Source organism: Canis lupus, chromosome 3 (genome assembly GCF_011100685.1).
Source record: "Canis lupus familiaris isolate Mischka breed German Shepherd chromosome 3, alternate assembly UU_Cfam_GSD_1.0, whole genome shotgun sequence".
NCBI lineage: Eukaryota > Metazoa > Chordata > Mammalia > Carnivora > Canidae > Canis > Canis lupus.
The window spans coordinates 82657723-82684517 of record NC_049224.1 but is presented as its reverse complement, the minus strand read 5'-3'; the positions used below and the strand labels follow the sequence as shown (position 1 = coordinate 82684517).

General features: G+C 35.2%; 2 long non-coding RNA genes and 1 pseudogene across 6 annotated transcripts in view; 1 reads left to right on the top strand and 2 right to left on the bottom strand.

Moving 5' to 3' along the window:
• LOC102153629 overlaps positions 1-9617 on the bottom strand; it is a 79614-nt gene extending 69997 nt beyond the window's left edge. For 4 of the 5 annotated variants that reach the window (XR_005357325.1, XR_005357329.1, XR_005357327.1 and 1 more), the window contains exons 1-5: positions 9519-9617; positions 6402-6563; positions 4465-4542; positions 3695-3747; positions 450-533 (exon numbers count right to left, since the gene is read on the bottom strand). This is a non-coding gene — a long non-coding RNA (uncharacterized LOC102153629). The remainder of the gene's footprint in view (positions 1-449; positions 534-3694; positions 3748-4464; positions 4543-6401; positions 6564-9518) is intronic. The other variant, XR_005357330.1, reaches the window with a different exon arrangement.
• LOC111095302 lies at positions 3312-6601 on the top strand. The gene is made up of 2 exons (XR_005357331.1): positions 3312-3440; positions 6276-6601. It is a non-coding gene; the product is annotated as an uncharacterized LOC111095302 (long non-coding RNA).
• Positions 9618-23278: 13661 nt separating the features above from the next.
• Positions 23279-24475, bottom strand: LOC119871308 (annotated as a pseudogene).
• Between the last annotated feature and the right edge of the window lie 2320 nt (positions 24476-26795).

Below are 26795 nucleotides of genomic sequence, written 5' to 3'. Positions count from 1 at the left end.
TCTTGGGAGTTTTGAAAGTGGAAATTAGTGGGTAACGTGATAAATCCAATAAACTAATTTTTGTTAAGGTGTTAATGACATATTGGCATTTTGCAAAAGCTCCTTTGTTACTGACTAATGAAGTCCTAGACATCATTTCTCATTCAAAATTTCTGTCAATATCTAATTGGATGAAGGCCACAGAAAGTGTGCCAGATGCAAAGTGGCCCTTCATGGAATGAGTTTTGTTTTGTTTTTGATTTTGTTTTTGTTTGTTTTTGTAACTGCAAGGTTCATTCTTTAAAGATAGTCTTAAACAATGCCTCTTGCTTTTATATTGACCCTTCCAAAGCTGACATTGTTCAAGCAGTTTGCTCAGCCCTCAAATAAAGAGCAGTGAAAATTCATTCTCTACTTCTGGGGTTTACAGTATCTATTTGAGTAGTTATATTTGCAAGTTCTGTACTTACCTTAGAAAGAATTGTAGCTATTATGGAGCACCAGGACCCACAGTGTAATCACTAAAATGCTGAGGTAACTTCCTTTGTTCCACTCTACAGTTGCAGATATAAAGATATAATCTTTATTTTTTTTTATCCAAACTCAGAAGCAAAGCAAGGGAGTAACAAGATGCTTTATAGATGAGGGGACCAGCCCTTTCTGTAGATCACAGTCATAGAAATGTCAACCCCTTCTACATCTGAGATCATAATCTATGGATGTGGTATGTGTGTGGTATGTGTGCATGTGTGTGTGCTCATGTGTGTGCGTGTGTGTGTATGTCAAACGTAGACTCATGTTAGGAAAAAGGTCGTCAAATCTATTTCTGGGGTATTGTCTTTCTCTAAAACAAATAAAAAAAAAGAAAAAAGAAGAAGAAGATGAGAGTCTTACCACATAAAGGTGTTCAAATTAACCAGGAAACTCTATTCATTGAGGTGGGAATTTTGGCTCCAAAAGAAAAATAATTCAGCTCTTTCATAAGAAGAAAAATGGAATAAAAAATGTGGATTGGGGGATCCTTGGGTGGCTCAGCGGTTTAGCACCTGCCTTTGGCCCAGGGCGCGATCCTGGAGTCCCGGGATCGAGTCCCACATCGGTCTCCCGGCATGGAGCCTGCTTCTCCCTCCTCCTGTGTCTCTGCCTCTCTCTCTCTCTCTCTCTCTCTCATAAATAAATAAATAAATAAATAAATAAATAAATAAATAAATAAATAAAATCTTTAAAAAAATGTGGATTGATGGAAACTATCACCCTAGTTTCTCTTTTCTGTTTCTGATTAGTTTTTCCTCTAAAGACTATAGATAGCCATACACACATACACATCCACCCACATACAGATAGTTGTACAAGTGTGAAAGTCATTTGAATATAGTAAATAAAATGATATCTATAATTTTCTCTATTAATTATATGGAAAAAGAAAGTACATAACCATTCTGACTGAATGAGAAAGAAAATCATATCATTCATATTTTTTTTTAAAGTCTGGCTGCAAAGACCTGTGATATTTGCAAATGAATTTCTTTTAACTTATAAGATCTCAGAGTTTGCAAAGTAAACTAGGAATAGAAAGAAATCGAGTAGAAAACTTTACTCCTCAAAAAATGTTCTCCTCTCACAAAATGATTTTTATAATATCTTTATTTAAGAGGAGTCCATTACTTTGTGAGCTATTGTTTGAAGAAGTCTGTGAAAATCTATTATTTAAAATTGAAGACTTTGGGAATGGGTTATACTTTCTGCTTCATGGATAATAAGACTTATTCCTTTATCAGATACTCCTTTCAGAGAAAGACAGTTTACACTTATGCCATGTAAGTTTCAATTGCCATTGAGAAAATGTGTTCTTTCAACAGCCCTTGTTTCTGAATAAAAATTCATTTAAGATGTCCTCACTGGGCTGCACCTCTGTAGACTTTCTTTCCTTTCACAAAATGAGCAATATATTTTATGAAAAATAATTATATTTTTGGCTTCTTATTCATTTTACTATATTTTTCACTTGTGGATAAAAAAAAAAAGTGTACTCATCTTTCCTTGTAGAAACAGCAAGAAAATCAAAGTTACAACCATCCAGAAAAGGTCAAAAATAATTTTATTTCTTATATAATAAAGGAATTGACTTGAGCACCCTGTTAAATAATTTCAGAAGAGAAGTGGCTTTCCTAAGCAAATGACATCATGATTATGCAATCTTGGTGGGAGATTACAAAGAAGTGTATATATCTTTGTACCTATACATTTACTTCATGAAATATCATATCTTCAAACATCAGGGAAATCCTCAATTTGCCATATAAAGGAAACATGAAGTATTCCATAATGATTCTTTAGTGCTCAAACTAAATTTAAAATTATTAAGGGGGGATCTCTGGGTGGCGCAGCGGTTTAGTGCCTGCCTTTGGCCCAGGGCGCGATCCTGGAGACCCGGGGTCGAGTCCCACGTCGGGCTCCAGGTGCATGGAGCCTGCTTCTCCCTCTGCCTATGTCTCTGCCTCTCTCTCTCTCTCTCCGTGACTATCATAAATAAATAAAAAAATTCAAAAAAATCTAAAATCTTAAAAAAAAATAAATAAAATAAAATAAAATTATTAAGGGGTATGCATTGAGTGACTTCTACTATAGAATAACTCAAATATTGAAAATATCAAACATAGAAGAGGCATCTGGATGGCACAGTTGTTTGAGCATTCAACTCTTGGATTGGCTCAGGTCATGACCTCAGAATAGTGGGATCAAGCCTTGCGATGGGCTCTGCACTCAGCATGCAGTCTGCTTAAGATTTTTTTCTCCCTCTCCCTCTGCCCCTCCCCCTCCACCCCCTGTCCCATGCTTGCTTGCTTTCTCTCTGTCAAATAAGGAAATAAAATGTTAAAAGAAAAAAAAGATGTCAAGCATAGAAGATGTGCATCCAGGCAAGCATTCTGACAGTTTATGTATTTCCGGTCCAAATCATTGTTTTCTGTAAAGCTCAGGAAGAAATATATCATTTGAGCTTTTGGCCATGTGACTACTGGTAAAAAGATTTAGTTCAGCAATAATGCTGATTCATCTATGGTCTTGTTTTTAAATATGCTTGATGTTATCAAAGTAATAGCTTTGATGAAACTGGAACAGATACCATATATTCTGATGTAACAATCATCCATTTTCAGGCAGAACCATCTGTAGATATACTCCAGTCCCAATGCAAAGCTTTAAATTTAGACAAATGAAATTATAGAGATCTAAATTATACCATGGAAAAAGTTTAAAAAAGTCTACTTTTTGTTGTGACAATTTAATGAGTTAGATTATATATATGTCAAATTTATTTTTATTCCTTTTAGGAAACAGATAGATGGTACTTTCCAGATTCTTTGCATGATGATGTGATCATGTCACAGAGGTATGGCAAATGGAATGTGAACTAAAGTGACAAGTATTACTTGCTGGTCTGTCCCATGGAAAATTCCCATGTAAGACTCTCTATGCTCTTTCTTATTCCATCAGCTTATGTAGACAAGCTCAGCACCCTTTAATCTATCTGTAGAAATTGGCAGAACCATGAGAGAGAAGAATTTGGTGTCCCTCAAGCACCAATTAGAAAGAAAAATAATAGATCAAAAGCACCCATTTTGGGTTATATCTGAGTTAAAAAAATAAAATATCTCTATCACCCATTATCTGTATATTGTATGTTTTCTGTTATTGTTAGAATAGGTAGTGTTACCTTAGCTGAATATGGGATCAGTGGGGCTGTATTCCCGGCAATCCACCCTGACACTATGAAATAAAAAAAATGAAACAAGAGCTATCATTTATAGCATAAATGATACGCTGCCGGACGCCAGACTCTTCACTGATTATATTACATACCATATCTTTATTTAGAAGGATTAGTAACAAACAAGACTGACTTTGGTGGATTAGCAAGTAAACTTAATGTAGTGATGGAAAGTAACTCAAAGAATCAGCAAAGGAAACCTGGGGAACCAGGGTCAGAATATGGAAAGAAACCAAGTAAGGCCAAGCACCCATCTTTACAACCACAGGAACAGTCTGAAGGGGATTCTGTGATGGGTGTGTGTCACTTAGGTAGTCCATTATTCCAGGGACACTGACACCTTGCTGGACCTCATCTCTGAAATGTCCTAAGACTTTATGTCATTCATACAAGATCCAAAGTTAACATAGCATCCTCTGGTTAATTGAGACATGGCCACAGTCCAGCATACCAGTTTACAGTAGCTCAGGAGACCGAGTTCTGGCCCCATTTAGCTTTTAGAGTAGAAGGCAGAGCTTTCTGTTTCTCCAAATTTTTGTAGTTGGGAATTGTTACAAGTAAAAAGGTAGTTGAGGCTCTCACAAAAAAAAAAATACAAATAAATTCTGCACTTCATTATTTTGAACTATAAATACTCATATACATAATTCTTACTCTTATATTCCCCAAATATGCTGTTATCTAACTAACTCTGGGGTAATGGGTCCTGGACTTACCTTCTTCCCAAAGAGGAGCACAAAATGTTTCCATCAACAACTGCATCCAAGTCCGAAACTTTTCCTCTATATGGCAATCTATGATCAAAATCTTAAAGGTTAATACCACCAACAATTTTCACAGTTAATGTTGGAGAAAAAAGGAAGAAAAAAAGGAAATTGGTTGGAGGCTACCTTCATTTTATAACTAGTCAATTAGCCAAGGTCTGCATTGTAATGTTCCTACTCTGCTATCCATTCCACATTGCTTTTTCCTCCAGCCATCATTGCAACTGGATGAGAGATTCTTTAATGGACTTCATTTTCAAAATCTGTATTCTCAAGGAATATGTGACTTTTGAGATCCTGCCTAAATGTGTGCTTAGGTCATCCATCAGCTCCTCTCACTCAGTGTGGAGGTATCAAGAAGCACCAAGTAGGTTCATTAATACACACATCTCTGATTTACAGCATAGTCTATATGTCACCTTAACAATGCAGGGTTAGGGGGCCATGGATGGCTCAGTCGGTTAAATATCTGCTTTTGACTCAGGTCATGGTCTCAGGGTCCTGGGATTGAGTCCTGCATTGGACTCCATGCTCAACATGGATGTCCCTCTCGTTCCCCCATTACACCTCCCTCAGCTTGTGCTCTCTCTTTCTCAAATAAATAAACAAAATATTTTAAAAATTACAAAAATAATACAAGTTTTGTTTTGTTTTGTTTTCTGGGTCCATGGATGGTGATATTTGTAAAGAAATGTCAAGTAAAATGAACATTAAGCATTTATTCCACAAAGGATAAATTACTTCTCTTCCATCTCAGAAGAGGTCTGGTATAATGCATATGCACCTTTAGTTGCGAGGATCACAAAGGGTAATATTTATACGTGTGGCAGGCACTATACCCTATTCAGTAAGGATTGTTCTCATTTCTCTTATACAGCCTCGGGATCATACTGGGGAGTGAAGTGTGTTGCTGAAGGCGGACACTTGCATCAATTTTGTACTTTAGCAAACAGGAGTCAGGGTAGCCTCGCTACAGAGAGAACTATCATTGAAGCTATAGATACTCCCACCTCCTATAATGGTCTTTTTTGCTATTAATTTCATTGGAGAATATTAGGTTTACTGACTCACATTCTCAGGGAAGTTTAACCGGCTGCTTTTCTATGTAAGTTTCTGTGGTGGTTAGAGCTCATATTTACAAACTATATGTGTTTTCACACTCTGGGCCCTTTCTGAAAGATCTTTAAAAATCCTTTCCCAAACTTCTTATTACCAATTATGCAGTCTTACTCTTACAAGTCCTTGATCATTTTTGCAAATGGTCTATGAATTGCTTTAGATTCTAATATGCTAATTTTCTTCCTGGCAAAGTAAAAAACAAAAACAAACAAACAAAAAAACAAGATGAACTTCTTGATGTCCAACCCATGAGAAGTTTTGAATTTCTAATTTCTTTTTAGGATATCTCTGAACACTAATGCAATGCACTAGCCACACAGGGGACTAGTGTCTGTGCTGCAATGTGATGTTATTTATTTATTTATTTATTTATTTATTTATTTATTTATTTATTTAATTTTTAAAGATTTTATCTATATATTTGAGAGAGAGAGAGAGAGAGAGAGAGAGAGAACAAGCAGGGGGAGGGGCAGAGGCAGAAGGAGAAGCAGACTCCTCACTGAGCAGGGATCCCAATGTGGGACTCAATGCCAGGACTCTAGGATCATGACCTAAGCCAAAGCCAGGCTCTTACCTCAGTCACCCAGGTGTCCTGTGAGGCCATTTACTAACCACAACTTGTACTGTTTTCCTATCCTTTATAGAAATTATGAAAAGACACTCTCCATGAAGTCATGAAGGTACATTGAAGGAACATTAACACTGTGGCAGTGTAAGCCAGATGACAGTATAAGTTCTCTGATCATGAAATATGCATATGAATCCAGTACCTGCTCAGACCCAGTCTTCGTATTCTTCCTTGAAGATGGAATCTTGTTGGTTGGTCAATTGATGGGTCAGCGAAAGACATATCAACCATCAATGGCAGCTTGGCTCCCATGGTCAGATGTTCTATTTCTATCAGGGCTCACTTGTTAATCAAGAGCTATTTCCTAAAAGGAGAATAAAACCATGGCGAGGTCCACTCTAATTCTGAGGCTTATTGTAGGTTCTGTATGGCATAAACTGTAATGGATACTTGGAGCTTCATGGAAACTAATAACCTATAAGCTCTTACTAGAAGAGTTAATGATTTTTGGAAAGTGGCTCAACCTATACACCTTCTCTTGCTGTGCACTCCACTCAAGACTGGAAACGTTCAGAGTCAATACAATAATGAGGAAAAGCAGGGCAGCCAAATGTAGCATATGTTGACTCCAAAATCCATAGCATTTAAAAATAATTAGATGGAGAAAGAGTGTTGTTTACAGGCTCTCTACATTATTTTGTAAAGAATGAATGCAAGTTTAGACACATTGGGTAATGAATCTACTATTTATCATGCTTATTTAGTTTCCTCAGCTATTGTTTACAATGTTTACTGGATCTAGTTATCTTTTTTTTTTTTTTCTCTAAACATAGCCAAATTGCCCTGTAAAGCCAGATGCAGGCCTTCTGCCAAATTGTTCTTAAGTAACACTGGAGGGTTTCATGTTCTAGGCTCTAGGCTTTAATGCTTAATACTGCCAAGACATTGGTAAAAAACAACAACAGCAACAACAAACAAACAAACAAACAAACAAAAAAAACAATACATAATTTCTCACATTTCTATTTAACTCAATCACTGCCATAGAAAGCTTTCTTCAAGTAGTATCTCTGATCTCATAACTATATAGTTTGTATATCTCTCTACAGACTCAACCCTCATCCTCTATCTCCGAGTTGATCTATTTCAGTCTGCCCATGGCTATGGACTGAATATTTGTGTCCCTCTAAAATTCAGGTATTGAAATCTTATGCCCAATGTGGTATTAGGAGGTGTGGCCTTTGAGAGGTGATTAGTTCATTAGGGCAGAGCCCTCACAAACAAGATTAATGTCCTTATCAAAGAGTCCCCAGAGTACCCCTTTGCCCTTCCACCATGTGAGGAGGACACAAGGGGAAGGCACTGTCTGTGAACGACAGAATGGACTCTTATCAGAAAGCAAATTTGCCAGAACCTTGCCCTTAGAGTTTCCAGTCTCTGAAACTGTGAGAAATAAATATTTGCTGTTTATAAGTTCCCCTAGTTTATAGTATCTTTATAGCAGCATGATCAGACTAAGGTACCCACGGAGTCCTGAAATGCAATCAACAATCTCCTCTTTATTCCTTATAATTACTCATTATATTCCCTGGCTACTGCTCAGTATACACCTTCTAAACATAATTGAACATGCATTGGTGCTCGTAGACAAATAGCTACCTCTGAAACCCACTGAAGTACAATATTTGTTTTCACACATTGCAAATATATCAGAATCCTGAGTTGGAGACAACCAACTCCTTACTCTTCGTCATTCCATTCGAACGCCACTCTGAATCTACACTATGTGGGTTTGAATTTTAGTTTTACACATAGTAAACTCTGTAAATGGTGGTTGTTGTTTCCAAAAACATTCTGAGTTGCTTTAAATGAAATCAGAAATGATTCTGAGGCAGACACTAAAAGTATGTTCTTCATTAAAAATTTAAAGACTATATTGAAATTTAGGTCATGGTTATACAAATAATATACTGGGATTTTAATTAGAAATGAAATATTAGTAGCTGTGCTGTGCAATTCTCAATTTGGGAATGAATTAAGACATTTTAACAGAAGTTTTGTTCAAAAAAAAAATTCAAAAGTATGGCTTTGGCTTCATTAAAGAGAGTGTTTAAAAAGAAAGAAAAAAATGATCCTGGATTGACCAATATGGTCATCTTGACTACTCATGATTTCCAAACATTCTGCTTTTATTGATTTTGTTGCCTTGTCACTATTTTTTTTTTCCTCATTTAAGCACTTTCTCTAGTAGGTGAAACGCGAGAAAATAAAACTTTAGTCAACCTTGCTTATTACCTACAGATTTATAATAAAATCAAAGCTAGAAATGAGTCCTTACTACTTGTATATTCCATTTATTAAGGAATTGATAGCTTTTTTAAACACATAAGAGTGTGATAAGAATAGAGAAAATAAGAAAAAGCTTTAGTAGTGTAGTGCTTTCTTAGAACTCCATTCCATGCATGGTAGGATCACTGAAATAATAATTCTTTATAATGGTAATAAGTACAATCTGAACTGAAGTCACTACATTTGGGAACACACACACAAATGCCATTATTTAAAAAAAAATCATCTTCAGGTTCTCATCCTTTTGCTGTTGTTATTTTTTACTTTGTGTTTTGGAGGTTAATACAATAAAGACAGATCAAAAACATTGCAGTCTTATAAATGGTAAGAAAACATTAATTTCAGCAGTTAATGGAAATTCAGTGTGACCTGCTCCTTAATGTTCTCCATTAGTAGTTTCTGCTGTTGTTAGTTTGACTTTTACGTTTGGAAATGTATCTATGAGGCATTACATTGCAATGTATTCTGTGCAAAAACCTGTATAAATATTCTTTATAGCATCTTTGTTTGTATTCCTTTGTATTGTTTCAATATATCCTTGTCCCCTATTCCCTACACACTTTAAATTTATTCATCTTAAATGTACTACAAAGCCTATAAACTTCTGAAGTTAAAGTGTTGCTGCAAGAGACTTCTTTTAGCCTCTTTCTCCTATTATCTCATATTTTTCTTACTACTCGAAATAAGAGAAGCTTCATCTGCTTAAGATTTTCAGCAGTTTTACCAACAAGCTAAATTTAAATATTAACCTTAAATGTTTATCATTATATTAGCACCTTTAGCGCTGCCACTTATTACCTCGTTGACTTACTAGTGGTCCTGATTCCTTTTGATCTTCCAGACCACATTTAGTATAAAGGCATTTATTATTATTTATTTAGTGGCTCTGGCAGAGAACCTGTAATTAAATAAGTTAATGAAAAATTAAAATATAAAGTTTACTGAAATTATGCTGCCTTGATTTCTATACCTGGTTAAAAGTGGTGGAGGAAAATTTTGATGTTTCACAGTAGCTACTGTTACTGGCTGTATGTCTATGCCTGCCCACATGAGTTAGAATCTACCTGTGATGGCTCATTTGTGATGGCGCCATGGTTCCAGGGGTTTTATTGTTGTTGGCATTCTATCACTTGTTCTGTTGGGGGAGGAGGAATTATATGTTCTCTGCTCTGAATTCTCGGTGGCCTAACGCTATTCTGTTCCAAAGTGTTGAACAATGGGAGTTTGGGGGCCTGCTGGTTAACAATTTCAGGTGAGCCTGAAGAACTGTACACATTTTACCAATTTCTGTAACATTATATGGATATTATATGGAAAGTGTTTTCTAAAGTGAATTATATCCTTCTTTTAAAGATTTTATTTTTATCTATTCATGAGAGATACACAGAGAGACGCAGACACATAGGCAGGGGGAGAAGCAGGCTCCGTCCGGGGAGCCCAATGCAGGACTCAATATCAGGGCCCCAGGATTACGACCTGAGCCAAAGGCAGACACTCAACCACTAAGCCACCCAGGGATCCCGGATTATATCTTTAATGTTTCAGAATAAAAACTAGTAACACATAGCAATGTGGAGTGATGTTTTAGGTTCTGAGTTTCAGTGGTTAGATAGCATGTAAGCACCAGGGGTCTTTCTCTTCAGATTGATTTATTCTTCTTTTTCGTCTTCTGAACATGGAATGGTCCTGGCTTTAGAGTCCACACATCTGAGTACTGGGGAAAGGAGAACTTCTTTTTAGCAGGGAGGAGGGAATTTTCCTATTAATTTTTTATTGTCGAGTTGATTTCGAGTATATTTTGTGGAATATTGTAGCTTAGATATTTTTCTTTAAAAAAGAAAAAAAAATCCAAACTCAATACTAATATATCAGCCCTTTTGAAATGTCATTTCTGGAAGCCACTCTCCACTTAATTCTACACTTTGGGAACTGACATTTTTAGCAGTACAATGATAACAACAAGAAAACACTAAAACCAGTAATAAAGCCTACTTGGAAGGAATATAGTGGGAAGTGTGAGAAGGGGATTTCCAGAGATCCCTTCATAATTTTAATCCACAAGCGAGACACCAGCCACCAATGTCTTTCACTAGGGGTTTTGCAATTTCAATTACCTTTAGATACCATTACCTACCTTTATACTTTTATTATGAGAAACACAATATAAAGCAGTTATATATATTTGCCCAGCAAGATGTTACACCATAAGTTACCCATAAGTGTCTCTATAAATATAGACATTGTACCTAGCCTGTTGAATTAATCCAGAATTTTAATTCAAGAGAAACAGCACTTTGATAACCTTGCCCCTTGAGTCTAGCACTCTGTTATGTTTGTAAAAGGCATGCATTCCTCATTTGCCAGGTAAATTGCTCCATATAGATATTTTAAGCTGTTTGTCTCAAAGGTAAAAGGAGCTCATGACACTTAAGTGTCTGCAGTCTTGACTAACACATATGTGAAGGTTAATAGTCTCAACAGTAATTTTTTTTTACCCCAGTATTACTTCTTAAAAAAATCTTCAAAAATATGCTCGAAGAAGTGGCACTTTGTTTTAAAATCACAAGCTAAAACTATAAGCTATGCAGCATTTTCATGTGTATCCAATTACTAGTAGAGTTCTTTTTTTTTTTTTTTAAAGATCTTATTTTTTTAATTTTTATTTATTTATGATAGTCACAGAGAGAGAGAGAGAGGCAGAGACACAGGCAGAGGGAGAAGCAGGCTCCATGCACCGGGAGCCTGACGTGGGATTCGATCCAGGGTCTCCAGGATCGCGCCCTGGGCCAAAGGCAGGCGCCAAACCGCTGCGCCACCCAGGGATCCCAGTAGAGTTCTTTAACTGTAAAAATATCACTGATACAGCTAAAGGGGTGTTGGGTTTTGTCTTTATCTGCTATTCAGCATTTGAGAGACAGTTTTCCAGTAAGCATTTGCAATGTTGAAATCATAGTAATATCAGAGTGAATAGCAAGTCACCTGGCTGATTCAAGTGGTAGAGAATGTGACACTGCATCTCAGGGTGGTGAGCTTGAGCCCCATGTTGGGTGTAGAGATTACATGCATACATACAGAAGAAGAGTGAATAGTGTCATAATTATTATTATAATTGTTTTAATCCTATGCTGGTGGTTCTAGGTACAGAAATCAGCAATAGGGAATTTTTTCCTGTGCTATGTAAAGTAAGATTTCTTTTTCTAAAATTTCCATTTTATTTGTCTTCCAGAAGATTTAAGATTTTATAAACTTTAAGCATTTTTTTCTCTTTAATAATTACAGGCTGTAGAGGAATGTGTACCTTGCATATACTTTAATTATTATAGCAATAGGAAAAAAATCACAAACTTTTTATTTAAAAAAAGTTTGTTTATTCACTTCACTGTTTATTAAATTGATCAGATAGCACAGCTATATCCTCACTCTAATCCCATTACTGAATAACAAACAAAATAAAACAAACAAACAGAAAGCAGAGAAACAAAGCTGTAGACGGGATACATGCTTTAGGCAATTGAAGTTATGCAAAGCATTAACTAAATACCAAAGCCTCTTTATCCTGAGGCCTGTTAGTTCAAAAAACAAGACGCAAACAAAACTTTTTCTGCATGGCATTTTCTTATGTGAGAAAGAAATTTGAGTACATGCAATTTGCACTATCTTTAGAGAAAGGAGGATTGCTTAGGTAAGTGGTTCTACTTTTGGCTTATTCTCAAACCTTTGCTTTATGAATATAATCATTAGGTATCTTGGTGATTTTTATACCACTTCATATCTTCTTAGGGTCACTTCAATTCTACAAAATATTTTTGGAGAACTTAACTATCTTCAAAGGATTCTAAATAATCCATAGACTTGGAGTTGTAATGTATGCTAACATTAGAATCGGAAATTGCTGCCTGGCCTGATAACATAATAGTAAAAAATTTCCCATGAAAAACACTTAAATTGCATAACACATAACACATAACCTATAGGTATTATCCGCTCTTCTTAAAAGTCATGTTTAAAATTTCAGATTCAATGGACTACAGCAGGGATCAGCAACTACAGCCCATGAGCCAAATCCTGTCAGTCCTCTGTTTGTTTTAATAAAGTTTTATTGGATCAGAGCCATTTCATCTATGACTTAAGTAGTTACAGCGGAGACCACCTGGCCTGCAAAACCTGAAATACTTATTATTTGGACTTTACAGAAAGTTTGTCAATCTCTGAATTAGACTATAAGAAAGATCAAAAGGAAATGAGATCATGAGTGGGGGAGGGGTTAGATGCTTAACCGACTGAACCATCTAGGTGCCCCTTTTCAAAGCATTCTGGTTTTAAATTCATAGTGATGGATGGAAATTGTCAAAGAATTCCATAATATATTAGCTTGCCTAAAGGGCTTATTTCATTTTGGTTTTAATGTTAGGTCTCTATAAACAATAAATGTATTTCTCTGTTTTTCTTTTAACCCTACAGTATAATTACTGAATAAAACATAGCATGAGAAATAGGTTTGCTGTGAAATTAATGAAACATATATTTCAGGGCTCTCACTTAAATAAACCCCTTCCAATACCGTCAAAAGACTCTAGTAATGAGTTGGTTGTGTTTACTTACAAACTCTTCAAGATATAGTATTTTCACTGAAGTCAGTTAAGAAGTTAAGAATACAGTCTTCTTCTACTTCAAGTTGACCTTATTATCTGTTGTCAGAGTGGCCTTAGGACTTTTTTCCTTGATTCAGGTAAAGAGATATTGAATTAGAGATACATTTAATTTAAATTTAATGGGATACATTTATGTGATCCATGTATGAATAGTCAGCCATTCCAGTATAGGTATGGCTCTTAAGAATATTTATATCTTGATCTGTCCAATTCACCCTATATCAGGATTCAAAAGCTGAAGTGTAATTGTGATAGCATCCAAAATCTCATGGCTGATAGAGGAGACAGGTCGGAAATGTCCAGAGGCAGAAACTCCAGAAAATTATTCTAATCATCATGCATGTGAAATAACAAGTGAAAAATTCAGTTCCAAAGGTGTCCAATTGGTACAGAAGTTCTCTCACGACCCTGAGATCAAGACCTGATTAAGAGTCAGTTGCTTAAAAAAAAAAAAAAAAAAACAAAAAAAAAGTCAGTTGCTTAACTGACTGAGCCACACAAATCCCCAGTACAAAAGTTATCTTTTTGATACAGGTTTTCCCAATTGGCTAACATTTTTTAAAGTGTAAGTCTGGGGGTGCGTGGATGGCTCAGTTGGTTAAGCAGCTGCCTTTGGCTTAGGTCATGATCTTTCGGTCTTGGGATTGAGCCCCATATCGGTCTCCCTGCTCAGCAGGGAAGTCTGCTTCTCTCTCTCTCTGCCTCTGCCTCTCCTTCTTGCTTATTCTCCCTCCCCACCCCTCAAATAAATAATCTTTAAAAGTGTACCTCTCTCTTAAGAGTAGAGTTACAAAGCCAGTAAGAACTTCACCACTCCTTTTTATGTCAAACAAAAACAAATTTTGATCAATTCTGAAAAGAAAAATCTACATGGTCTTTACATTCTAAATATGAAAAACAAAACAATATTGTAAAATTATTTGAAGACATGACTAATCAGTGTGCAGCCAAAGAGACAGGAAAAGAGATGTGGCAGTTAGAAAATGTTACTTTTCTACATTCTATCATTTCCATGGTATTGCTATCTTATTTGTGTCTTCTCAGTTTTCTCAAAGGCCGAAATATTGTGCCTTCCTGTAATCCCCATCCAGTGCCAACAGTGTTTTATTGAAGATTGAGACTGATAATTATAACTGAAGAATGAGTCTCTCAAGAGTTTGTAAGACAAGAGTCTCTGTCTTTGGTTTGAATTTGGTTACAATGATCAAACTATGTATGCATGCAGTACAATGAAATTAAAATAAAATAATTATATTTGTTCTCCTGAATTCACCGTAGTGCATTCTATTCCTAACCACTGCTGTAGACTGCAATATTTAATTTCAGTAGGAAGTTACTCTTTCTAGAGGCACTGGTTGTGAATTTTTTAAAACTATTCATGTTCAAAACCTCAATGTCTCATAAACATTTTCCTAAAACCTATTAGAACAGGCATGTGCCTGTCAAGCCATAAGAGATGAAAGGTTGTATAATCACTGGCTGGCAAATTTCATGGTCTGAAGAACCATGCTTTGGTTTTTTTTTTTTTTTTTTTTTCTCTTTCTTCTCATTTAAATGTTGACCTAAAAAGGAATGGATCATTCTTAAATGTGATTTCAGCTCGGCTGCTGGCATAAACTTGGGACTTGGAACATTATTATTGTTAGTTCCGATAATAAAATATTCAAGAATGCTGACAGACTGCTAGGTGCAAATCCGTATTAAATCTGTCTTTACTGAGTTTGTTTTAAGAAGATGCAGTACTGCATATGAAATGTAGGATCGTGGAATCCAAATAATCCAACTTACGTCAAAACTAAACAAATCATCTACCATGGTTTCAAGAAAATAATAATAATAATAGCCTGTCTAGAGAACATTATCTATAGCAACTTGTGAACAAAATCCCTCTATGAATACATTAGCATGCAAGTATAAATCTTGCAAGGTATGGATTCTGCTAACTCTCAGTCCCTAGGTTTTTAAACCTTCTTTGATAACCTAATATACCAACTTGAGATATGCATTTACTGACTAAGGAATTTCAAGCTTCAGAAATGCTGGCTGCCAACTTTCCAATCCTTCTTACTCCTGCATTAATTAATGCAAACTAATATGGTGAGTTAAACAGGGCTTCACGGCAGTTGCATAGAGTACAGTATGCTTGCTATCTGCTCTATAATGGAAACGCTGAATGTAGAAACTCAGAAAGTGGGAGGTTATAAATATCTCCTTCACCATCCCTTGCAAACAGATTAAAGTCCTAGTGACAGAAGGGAGAGTAAACCTCAGTCAGAGAAATCATCTTCCTATTAAAAAGAAATGTGATGTCCACTTTTGGACTCCCCTCAAAATTATCCTAAGAGACTTGGACAGGCTCCAGAACAGAATAACGAGAATTATTAGGGGAAAATCTGACATTCTTCTGCTATAGTAGACTTGTACGCAATTACGTCCAACACCCATATCAACTGACAGGTGCATTCTACTTCAGCTGAAAGGATAGAAATTGAAGTGGGAACTTCAGTGATTACAACCTCCAGATGATTTTGCTTGATAAGAAAGCTAATTTAACTATATGCAAAACATGTGACAATTGTAACTGGTTTTAGGGTTACATTCCTGATGTATACAGAGTGAATGGTTTCAGACTGAAAAACAATAGATTTAGAGAATACATCACAAAGTATTTAAGTCTGTATCTTTTCTGATACTGTTCAATTTACTCAGTAGTTTCTGAGTTCTATATGACAAAATCAGATATTATAAGGGTTTTTTTTTATGCCTCTGGTCTTCTTGATGTGTCAGTGTCATGGCTCATTGTGTCTGAAAATTTTGCAGCTTAATATCACTTTTTTTTTTTTCATTTCCCCTTGACAATCCTGAGTTAGGAACATCAAACTCCTAGCCATCAATGGAGGCAGAACCTTCCTCCACACATCATAGCATCAGCGTGGCTCCAGTCTTACAGAGAAATCACAGAGAGCAAGTCCCTCAGCACTCTTTTGTGTGGCATCAGTATGTGATTGACAATTCTGATTTGGTGGTGTATTTTTCCAGTAGACATTTTATTTAATCCAATTCTAATCAACTGATTGTTTTGTAAACACTAATTCTTAGACATTGTCCTAAAAGGATAAGACACAATTCTGCCTTGAAGCAGATCATATCCTGTTATATAAAACACAAATACACCAAGTCTTAGAATACAACAGAGTTTATGCCATAATCTATAATATACAAAATATAATATAGAATGAAATTGGCACAAAGTGTTCTGAGAGCAACCAATTATGGGACATCTCACTCAGCTTGGATGAATCTAAGAAAACTTCTGTGAGTGGATGATAGACAGGCTTAGTCTTGAAAGATGAGTAGGGAATAAGAGATAGAAAAGAAACCCAGACGGAGGGAACAAATACAAATGTCAGCCAGCTTGAGGAATCATGATTTTTTGGGAAGAAACTGCAAATAGTTTAATTTGGCACATGCAGATGGTAAATCGAGAACATTTCACAAAGAGACACAGCATCAATTTGGAGACTGAACTTTATCCTGGAAAATTTAGGAACTATGGATGGACTTTAGGAGATAAAAAAAGAAACGACATGATAAGATTCATATGTTAAATACATTGCTTCGTATATCTAATATGAAAAAAAAAAGGATAAAGAGAATTGGTAGTTGAAGGAGGCAAATGGGTTAAATGACAATACCCTTTACTGTAGGTACTAAAATATAATGTCATAGAGTCATTAAAAGGATTAGTGGAGGATGACAGGACTGGGTGGGGAATTCTGCTTTGCTACTCATAAAGTATGTAATTTTAGATAAAATATTTAACCTCTTTAGGTTATAGCTTCTATTTTAATGAGACTTAAGGAATTAAATATAATAGTATACGCAATGTTCCTAGTATAATTCCTAGAACATATTATCAAAAAAATATAAGAAATGCACTTAAATTATTATTTCCAATGATAGTAGCAATAATGGTAAACAAATAGAACACTCATTAATAATTTATCAAATATTGTGGCAAATGTAAGCTAAATTCATGAATAAGTTCTTGAAAAGAGAATGACAGGGGCTCCTGAGTGGCTTAATCCATAAAGCATCTTCCTTCAGCTCAGGTCATGATCCTGGGGTCTTGGGATCAAACCTCTAGGGAGGTTTGACTTAACCGGCTTTTTAGGCAAGTAGCAGTGTAGTGGCTAATAGCACTATTTGGTAGGTTTGCTCTGCTAGGATGCTTAGTAGAGTATCCCCTAGCCTGAAATAGTTAATAGTCAATCAAAAATAATTTAAGGAAAGGGAGATATGTGATCAACTGTTGGCTGTGGACTGGACCCGGGTATGCCATGATTCTATTTTAGTTCAATGATGGCTCAGATAGATTAGGTCAGGGAGAGAGGACAATTGATTCCCATAGTGTAAAATATTTCTCAATGAAAACCCCTTCAGTTAGGAATCACTGAAGACTATGAAGACTGAATATATAAAAAAAAAAAAAAATCAAATCTGTACATTAAGACAAAAAAAAATATTGCCAGAGGCAGTTTGCAAAGAAATTACATCTGGGTGTATTGAAAAGAATCCTAAGAGGAAAAGGTTCATTCAATGAGTGAGCTCTTTAGGGGAGCTATTATTTGATTAAGCAAGCTATTTATTTAAATAGAACGCGTTATAGGACTAGTTTAATCCAGGCCCTGAAGGCTATTTTAATGGGTCTGAGGATTGCCTCTGCAAAATAGATCCGATATTTTGATCACTGCCAACTTAATCACAGGATAAACCCTTTTACTGAAAGTCACGCTAGGCTTCTGGTCAACTTGAGAGGACATTTAAGAGAGGTTAGGACTATGAAGTCTAGTCTGGTCCTAAGTAGCCTTTCCTTTGTTCTTTTTTTTCCAGAAGATTTTAGGAGAATCTAATTTATTGAAGAACTGAAGCATCTCAGAAGCAATGGGAAAATAGTATTGGAATTAAATGGGACCTGCTGAGAAAGCCATATCAATAGGGAAAGAAAAAAAATAAAATAAAATCAGAGCTCTCCCTTTGTTGTGGATGGTGCCTGTGATGAAAAGTTGATTAGCTGAACCAAACATGGCACGACAATGGTGCACATGGCACCACAAACATACAAATTAGTCAATCCAGTTGTGACGAATATAAATTTGGGGGGAGTTATGTTTTATTATTTTAAATTTATTTTAATTATTTATTTATTTGAGAGGGAGAGAGCAGGGAGAGAGGCAGAGGGAGAGAAATTCTCAAGCAGATTCCCTGCAGAGCTCAACCACCACCTGAGCCTAAACAGAGAGCAACTGCTCTACCTACTGAGCCACAGAGGCGCCCTGGAAATTGCGTTTTAATCACAAGAGGTTAGAGGGAATTTTTAGGGCTAACATAAAAATGGAGGAATATGCAATACACAAAGAAGATCTGATATCCACAGTATTTGAAAATGTTCAAAATGATAATATAATGGAACCTACATTTAGCCCATAAGTGTTGTTTATGATCTGCCCTTTTATTGGATCTCCATGCTATACTATAGTATATTGTTAACAATTCTGAATGTCATCTTGGCAATGAAAGATAGCATTTGTTTTCAAAACCGACAACCTGAGGGTTTATGTAATATAAAACAAACAAACAAACAAAACAAACAAACAAAAAAAACAGAAAGATAAACACTGTATTTTAAGACTTGTTACATTTCAGGAGGGATACTGGATTGTGAGAAAGAATGAAATGGGAAAAATCAAGTTGGCTACATATACTTTTCTATCATTTCTACTATTTGAAACAAGAATGTACATTTACTGATGACCTAAAAAGAAAAGAGAGAATGTATATTTTGTATTCTTAATTTTTAAAAATTAAAATGTATTTTATATAATGAAATTGGTGAACAATAAGAAATAAACAGAATTATAAACTAAAATAATTAATTATGGAAGTTAAATAACTTATGGGATATTTTCCATAGGGAACTGATGGACAAAATCTCTAACGCTTGGCATATGTACCCATTTGCTTATGTCTTTTATTTCTTTTGTTAGTGTTTTGTAGTTTTTATTTTTATTTTTTTATTTTTTTAAAGATTGTATTTATTTACTCATGAGACACACAGACAGAGAGAAAGGCAGAGATACAGGGAAAGGGAGAAGCAGGCTCCGTGCAGGGAGCCTGACATGGGAGCTGATCCCAGGTCTTCAGGATCAGGCCCTGGGCTGAAGGCGGCGCTAAACTGCTGAGCCACCCGGGGTGCCCTGTTCTGTAGTTTTTAGCATAAAAGTCCTAATATATTTTGTTGGATTTCCACTAAGTGTTCCATCTTGTGCAGCAATTGTATATGATATTGCAGTTTTAATTTTAAGGTCTAGATGCATATTGCTAGTATCTTGAAATACAACTGACTTTTGTATGTTGATCTTGTGTCAAACCTCCAGAACCCACTTATTACTTCTACAGGGTTTCTACAGATTCTTAGGGTAAGCCTACCTAGATAATTATGCCATCTGCAAATGACTGTCTTATTTCTTCTTTAATGATACGTATGTCTTTCCTTTTTTTCCTTGCCTTATTAATCTGAATAGAACATTTATTGCTGTGCAAAATAGTAGTGATAAGACAGACAGATATCCTTCCCCTATTTCGGATCTTAGGGAGAAAGCATTCATGGTTGAGGATAATGTTAGTTGTGGATTCTTTTATGCATAATCTTTATCAATTTGAGAAATTTCCTCTTTATCTCAATTTTTCTGAGAGTTCTAATTATCAATGGATATTAAATGTTTCAAATGCTTTTTCCACATTGATAGAATCATACAATTTTTCCTTTTTGCCTGTTAATTTGATGAATTACAATGACTGATTTTCAAATATTGAACAAATCTCAACACCCTCTAACATACTAGAAATGAACTTCACTTTATCATTTGTATAATTCCTTTTGTATGTTGTTGAATTTCACTTGCTAAGATTTTTAAAGTTTTGTGTCTATGTATATGAGAGATATTAGCCTATAGTTTCCTTTTTTTTTTTTTTATTTGAGTTTGTATTACCCTTATCTCATTTCATTATTAGGGTAATACTAGCCTCATAAAATTAATTAAATGGGGCAGCCCAGGTGGCTCAGCGGTTTAGCGCTACCTTCAGCCAAGGGCCTGATCCTGGAGACGGAGGATGGAATCCCATGTCGGGGCTCCCTGCATGGAGCCTGCTTCTCCCTCTGCCTCTCTCTCTCTCTCTCTGTATCTCTCAGGAATAAATAAATAAAATCTTTAAAAAATTAATTAAATGTTCTATCCACTTCAGTTTTCTGGAAGAGATTGGGAAAGAGTATGTAGGACTTTATTATAGAAAACTCCAGTGAAATTAGCTATGCCTGGATGGATTTGTTTGTTTGTTTGTTTTGGAGAAGGTATTCAAATTATGAACTTATTCTCTAAACAGTCTAAGAGTTTCTCAACTTATTTGTTTAATATACATGAGAATGTAGTTAATAGCTTTCTGAATTGTTTTTTTGTTTTGTTTTGTTATGTTTTCAATTTTAGTAATTTCTGTTCTTTATTATTTTCTTTATTCTGTTTGGTTTGAGTTTATTTTTCTCTTTTTCTAGTTCCTGAAGTAAGAGTTTAGACTATTGGCCTGAGATTTTGCCTTATTTTTAATGCATGCTTTAATGCTATAAACTTCTCTCTTGGCACTCACTTAGCTGTATTATGATATGATGTATGTTTATTTTCTTTAGTATTAGTGTGCATTTTTTAATTTCCCTTTAAGATTTCTTCTTTACCATGCAGATTATTTAGTAGCGTGTGGTTTTGTTTCCAAGTATTTGGATATTTTTCCTTCTTTTCCCACTATTGCTTTCCAGTTTGATATCACTGTGGTTGAACACGCTGTCTGATACAAATCCTTTATTTTTTTTTTCAGGTTTGTTTTATGGCACAATATTAGGTTTATTTTGCTACATTACCTAGGGGCAGTTGAAGATAATTTATATTCTGTTGTTGTTAGGCAGAGTGTTCTTGATTATATCACAGAAATTGTTGGTACTCTTATATTCCCCTATATCATAGCTGATTTTGGCTAGTTATTCTATCAATTATTATAGAGGGATGTCAAGTTTTCCAAATTTAGCTGTGAGTTTTCCTGTTTCTCCTTCAGTTCCATCAGTTTTGGCTTTACATCCTCTGCTATTGCAAAATGTCTCTGGTGATTGCCTTTACTCCGAAATCTACTCTATCATATGTAACCACTCCTGTTTCCTTTAATTTTTGTTTAAAACCTATTTTTTCAACTTTCATTTCCAAACTACCTATGTTGTTCTACTTGAAATGAGTTACATTCAGTTAGGCCATGCTTGCTTTTATTTATTTATTTTTTAATTGACTCTGGCATTCTCTATTAACTGAATTATTCTGAAGATTTCTATTAATGTGATTATTGATATGTTAAGGTTTATAGTAGAAAAAAAATGCCCATCCAAAGATATCCACACTCCAATGACTAGAACCTATGGATATACTAACTTAAGTAGCAAGGAGAATTATGCAGTATGATTAAGTTAAGGATATTGAGGTGACAAACTTACCCTGCATTACTCGGTAAAGTCAAAAGGATCTTTAACACATGGAGTTAGGATGGTCAGGGTAAGAAGGAGATGTGATGATGCCATGGCAAGGATGGGGCCAGAAGCCAAGAAATGCAGGAAGTATTTAAAAGCTGGAAAGACAAGGGAATAGATTCTCTTTTGGAGCTTCTGGAAGGAGCCAGCCAAGCTGACACCTTGACTTTAACCCAGTGAGAATGACTTTGGATCTCTAACCAGCAGACTTATAGGATAAAAAAAAAAAAAAATTGTCTTGTTTTAAGCCACTTACTTGTGGTAATTTGGAATAGCAACAATACAAAAATAATACATAGCTAAAGTCTAGAATTTATTTTTTTTTCAATTTGTTTTTTTGTTTGTTCCTCTTTTTTGTTTTGCCTACATTCTTGTGAGTTATTTGAAAATTTATTATTAGAATTCTACTTTGATTTATCTGTGGATTTTTTTAACAGTTTAATTTATGCCCAGTTTTATTGTCTTTAAAAAAGGGGAGAGCACTTATGTGAAAATACAGCCAAGTACATTCTTATCTATGATTACTTATTTCATATACTGAAAATATTTATTACTTGGACCAATCCTGTGCTATCCCACTTGCTATAAAATGAAGTTCTTACAATAAGTATGAGTAATTTATCCTTTTCAGGTAATGGAAGTACATATCAAATCTTCATTTGCATTGCAAACATTAAAAAAGAAAATAAAAATTTTAAAAATCTTAAGTCTGGTAAACCATGAATAAAGACCCACCACCCATAGCTCTGCTCTTCAGACATCAAGTTCTGCAAGGACACAGTATGTTTGCTGACTTTAAAATGTTTATTCTTTAAAGAATTAGTCACTTTTTATACAGTTATCCAAAGTTCTTAATGTTTCTTTGTCAATGAATATAATGGAATTTTCCAACTATATAAAAATTGCCTTTGCCCAAGAAACAGTACTTTACTGTGTGTACATAGTTGACTGACAAAATTCTCTATTATCCAGCATTGTAATTAATTGACAAAATAAGTTATTTCAACAGGAAGATTTCAGGATTTCCAAAAAGAAAGAAAGCAAGAGAGAGAGAGAGATACACACACAACCTTCTATGGCTCAAAACACAGTATCATGATCCTATCTGCAGGCAACTTACAATAATTGTCAAATACAATTTAGTGATAAGAAAAATTGTTTCAGTGAAGAAAAGATATTTCTAAGTCCCACTGAAATACTGCTGTAGTTTAACTATACGTAAGAAATTACTTAACCTGCTATTCCAAATATATTTGGAATATATATGCCCATTTTTTAATATGAGCCTAACTACTCCCTCCCCAAAAAATAACTGCATTATATCTTTGTAATTAAGCAGAAAAAGCAATAAACAAAAACCCAGTGCTGGTGACACATATACAGGGGATCCACTTCTTTATTCTTCTCAAGACTGAAACCAATTCTCAGGACCATGAAGAGCTAGAAATTCACCTATTTTCAAGGACTTGTTAGTAGACTATGCAGCAACGTTGTTGTCTTTCCTGTATCAAAATCTGCAAATTCTCTCCCCTCCCCCAGGAACTCCTCTGAACCCAACTAGAAATCCTGGAGGGGTGGTGAAGGTAACACCCCAGAAATCCAGACCTCCTCTGCCTCTATGCCCCACACAAGCATGGTTTGGACGAAGCGTGATTCTAAATGTTTTGGCATTTAATCTTCTTTCTTCAGCACCAATTGGTCTCTGTTTACTCTTATCATCATAAGAAATAGTATCAAAAAAGGATTTGGTTTTGTCAAAATAGCAGTTAGGTCCAAGTGGATCCCTTTCATCTTCAGTATTTCCTTCACTGTTTTGGGTATCAACTTCTGAATCTCCTTTATCCTCATCATTTACAAGTGTCTCCTGCTTCTCAAGCTTATCTACTCTCAATTTAAGTTTATTAGGAAAGTGTCAATTTCCTCCTGTTAAAATGTGCATTTACACTTTCAAGATCAAAATGTTTCTCAAATCTCACTGGATCCTCCGAAACACCACATCCCCTGCCACCTATTTCACCCCCATGTCCTCTCCTTGGAGCCCAAAGAGCACCTAGAACCACATCAGTGTCATAATTTTTGCTTCGATGTGAAATGTAATTTATAAAACCTGAGAAAAAGAAAATCTATTCTACGTACCCCTACTTTTGTCTATAATGTTCTTTTTTTCTGCCCTACTAATATTTCTGATATTTTAAGATTTCTTTATCTTTCTCTCATGCACCTGCTCCAGCATCTGCCGGGAAGGAATTCTGCATCAGAAAATCGGGCCTTTAATCCCTACCGGCCAAAAAGCAATGGAGATTTAAGAGCATAGGCGAATTAAAGTACACAAAGTTTAAAGACCAGGAAATGAGCAACCTAGAAACCATACGAACAGACAAATATTTCCAGCTGCTCTTTTAGGAAATTGAGCCATCTGTCTTCTCCTCTCCCTCCTTCATAGACTTTTTATGTCTGTTTTAGTGTGGCATTGTTTTGATTATACATTTAGTTATATTTATTACATAGCAATATGAATTATTTATACCTCTGGACTCAGATATCCCTTGTGTCCCATGTCACATCATCTCAGCTCACACTTGACATCATCTCTTGTTCAGCAAGCAGCTCCTCACAGTTGTAACTGACAGTACCTTGACTCAGTACTCCAAACATCTTTCCCCTCATTCCCTGGACTTCTGTCCTAACCTGTCCAGCATTCAGTCATGTTTGTCTTAGAAGTCTGAGACATTCTTTATAGCAATCCTTGAATGCAAATCCTCTCCTCTTCCATTCCTCTGTAAAGCATTCTAAGGCATGTTCTAGACAGATCCTAAAAAGGTCCAGTAAGATTGAGCCTCAGTAGTCTCTGTTTAACCAACTGGAGATTACACCACAGTATTGGCCTTTCCTCATTCCTGTTTTACTACTCCCCATCTCCAAATTCTGTTTCTAGGACACCTACCAAATAAACCCTTCACTCAGATTTTTTTAAAAGATTTTATTTATTCATGAGAGACACACAGAGAGAGGCAGAGATACAGGCAGAGGGGGAAGCAGGCTCTCTGCAGGGAGCCCAATGTGGGACTCAATCCCAGATCCTGGGATCACACCCTGAGCCAAACCAGATGCTCAACCACTGAACCACCCAGGCGTCCCTAGCTCAGATTTTGATAGACAGTGGCAACTAACCCAGTCTAAGACATATATTTTACAGGAAAAAAAATAGTACAGTAATATCATATTTGACCTATAGAAATCAGAAAATAGAGTTGAGAGTTAACTTCTGTTAATTTGTAACTCAATGGATATTTAAAACCCTACCTGATATCAGAATGAAAATATTAACCCAGGACACAAAATGACAGTAAAGCAATAAGCTTTTTAGGTGGGAAAGCAGGAATTAAATAAGTAAGTATAGTAAATATGTAGAACAATAATGTCAAGTATTGTAAGTTCAGATTCAGAAGAGTATGGAAGAGGATAAAATTGAAATGAAGAATTCCTTCAATAAATTTGGGAAAGCTGCAGATGACAAGGAATCACATAAATTATTTATATAAGAAAATATATCAGATAATATGACAAATAATATTATATGTTACTATGGTACTAAAACAAATAGATATAATATGGATTTCAATATGCAGCTTTTTTATTTTATTTTTTAAGATTTATTTATTTATTTATGATACACATAGAGAGAGAGAGACGGGGGGGGGGGTGCAGAGACACAGGAGGAGGGAGAAGCAGGCTTCATGCCGGGAGCCCGATGTGGGACTCCATCCCGGGTCTCCAGGATCGCGCCCTGGGCCAAAGGCAGGCGCTAAACCGCTGAGTCACCCAGGTATCCCCACTATGCAGCTTTTTAAATAGAATTCCCAGGACACAGTGAAAACTTTAAATAGTCTATACTGACAAAGTGATAAACTCCTTATTGATGAGACTATTGGAGGATTTAAGCAATAAATGCTTAAAACATTTCATGCATTTTTCTTTATCCCAAACACTGTTGAGGCAAATTTTTGTCCTTTTTATATAAAAAAAACCATGATTATTGTTAAATCAAATAATTGTTATAGTAATTGCAATTTGAGAACCTGTCAAAGCTCTACATTGTTCTATGAAAGTAGAGTCAAAAATTTTAATTTGTCAAATCCTTCGCTTAAGGCACAATGTTACTTTTCAAAGAGATAATTGTGGAAAGGCAAATACCATTTCTGAGATGCTTTCCCCCCACCATTGTCCCTTCGGTAAGGTTCATTACAAACGAAAATACTAAGAAAATGAGCTGTCAAATCTTTACTGAAACAATAGCCAATTTTGAATTATTGTCTCTGTATGTGTACTTATATTTTTAATTCTCCAAAGTACAAACCTATTTTCTAATCTACTATATACGGCAGAAATATAAGTGCTTTTCCTTTTTTATCATTTAAAATAAGTTTTAAAAATAAAATTCCCTAGGACATTAGAAATAATTGTATGGGTATGGATTTTTTTTTCACAAAGTTATTATAAAAGACTATATTGGATGGGATAACTGATTTTTATGTGAATAGAAATGGCAAGGTGTAACAATTTTAGAAACTATGTTTAAAGGGAAGAAAAGCATAAGGCAAAAGGTGGTAAGAGGTATTTCTGTATTTCTAGCTATCTTTTTCTTCCATAATTTCTTTCTTTTTATATTGTAAATTAAAAGGGTTTATGTAAGAGGCATAATGCCCATAGCTAGGTTCTCAATTTGTTTTGAACCTTTGGTACATCACTAAACACATAGAATCAGCTTTCTCCTATGTGGGATGAGAATGGATGTGGGACTAGCTGATTATATATTTCCGTTCCCTCTGATATCATATGGAATTTATATTTTTGTTTGCTTTGAGTAAATATAACTTTTCATCCAAATTCAGTAGTTGTAAATTAATCTCTTAGAGGAGAAAACAGTTACATAACAACAATTTTAAATAATCTGGTACTCAAATCAATATACCTG